Here is a 2032-nt window from a genome sequence, read left to right on the forward strand (position 1 = left end):
CGAGCTCCGACCAGTCAAGCACCGATCCGTGTTTGTTTGTGAATGTCTGTGTTTTTTTTTTTTTGAACAAAATATATCTCTGTATATTTAGTGTTGAGAAAAAGATGAGAGAATGAGTCTGTTGAAAACGGATCAGAGAGAGAAAAAAAGGAGCGAAAGAGAAATGATAAAATATTGTATAAACGAGCTACAGTAACCGTGTAAATATACACGGTACTGTAGTTCGGGATGGTTTTACACTATTTTACCCAGTTTTAGCTCCACTAATATAGCTCAAAATGTGTAAAATTGAAAAAAATTTGCATTATACATGATTATCCACCAACTGATGTAGATGCTCTAAGTCAATAATCACTACAAACTCTAGAAAAACTCTAAAATAAAACCAACCAACTAAACACAGCCTTGAAAAAAATCAAAGCTGCATAATGACATCCAAATTAATAATTCCTCTCAACTGGAGCAAATATTTTGCAAGTCTTAAGTAAAATGGCATATTAAACTTAAAATCTCCAAAAAAAACATAACATTTTTAAAGTAAAACCATCGAAAAATAAACACCACTAACACAAGTTTTAGTCAAATAAACTAAAACCCATGTCATCATCCGACTCTTCAGCAGGCTCTTCCTTCTTCTCTTCCTCCTTGGCAGCAGCAGCAGCAGGGGCACCACCAGAAGCAGCTGCTGCAACAGGGGCAGCGGCAACAGCAAACTTGCTAGGATCCTGCATTTATACTCAAAACAATTAATCTATTGAACAAAGGATGGGACTTGACTGTATGTGAAAAAGTGAGAGCCTAACTATTACTGAAGAATCAAATGCCTTTAGGTACTCCTTAACTTTCTCTGCCAGAGGAAAGGAATACTCAGTAGCAACAGCAACTGCAAGAACGTTCTTGTAGGCATTGGCAAACATGTGTGGCGCAGCAGCTAGGGTTGGGTATGAGATAGCAAGCGACAATGACGTCACCATAGAGACACCAATGAAGAACTTCTCTATCAGGTCCTCATCCGTAAGATCAAGGACTTCAGGGCTGAAGACAGACCCATCATCATAAACTTGAAGAACAACAAGGCCATAAGAGAATGGCCTTATGCCAAGCTTTGCAAGGAGGGCAGCCTCAGAGGACCCAACCTTGTCACCCTTCTTAATAAGTTCTACAGGGGTGATGATGTCAACAGTCCCCTAATTAATCTTAGTTGGTATATTAACTACCTGAAAGATAATGGCATAAGGACAAATGTTTCATACAAATAGAAAACCAAATGAATTTTAAGACAAGATTTCAAACCTGGAAATACGAGGTCTGTGATGGATCCAGACCTGTGTTGCCAGGAGGGACAACAACATCAATTGGTGCTACCAACCCAACACGAGCAGGAGCCCCAACCTGTTTAGTTCAAAATTGTTACAACCAAGTTAGTTAAACTTCAAAATAGGATATAGCATTTACAACATGACTCTAAGACATCCTCAGCCTCAAAAACAATGATTCAGATTTCAAGGATAACAAAAACAAAACAATCACCTTGCTCACTAAACAAATGGTTAAAAGGAACAACCAATAACTTAAGCTCATTCAAAGGACCAGGTCCGTCTCTACACTCCCCCCACCACCACCCAACATTACCATTGAGATCCATTTCATTTTTTGCAAAATTTAAGTACAATAACTTAGTTAATATTAGGTCGGGTCCCGCATTAGGGGTTTATTAGAAGAGACCCAATTGTGTTTAGTATAACATAAACGTGACTAGCACTTAAATTATAAATAAAAATATTGTGGACATATATATATATATATATATATATTGCAATACACTTTTTGGCTTATGTTTTGAGTATTGGGAATTATGGTAGTGTGTTTGGGTTTGTTGTTATATTTCATATGGCGGACACTAACTAGTCTGATGAAGATCCATAGCCCAATTCCACAATCTTACGACAAGGAGAGGAATGAGATTGAGGAAGGCATTGTTGCCAGTGTTGTCAGCATGGATCCTGATAGACCTCTTCATCATGGTGTTTTT

At 37.8% G+C, this 2032-nt stretch overlaps 1 pseudogene; it reads right to left on the minus strand.

Moving 5' to 3' along the window:
- Positions 1 to 271: 271 nt before the first annotated feature.
- Positions 272 to 1630, minus strand: LOC142639184 (large ribosomal subunit protein uL10-like; annotated as a pseudogene).
- Between the last annotated feature and the right edge of the window lie 402 nt (positions 1631 to 2032).

This window comes from Castanea sativa, chromosome 6, assembly GCF_040712315.1.
Source record: "Castanea sativa cultivar Marrone di Chiusa Pesio chromosome 6, ASM4071231v1".
Classification (NCBI taxonomy): Eukaryota; Viridiplantae; Streptophyta; class Magnoliopsida; order Fagales; family Fagaceae; genus Castanea; species Castanea sativa.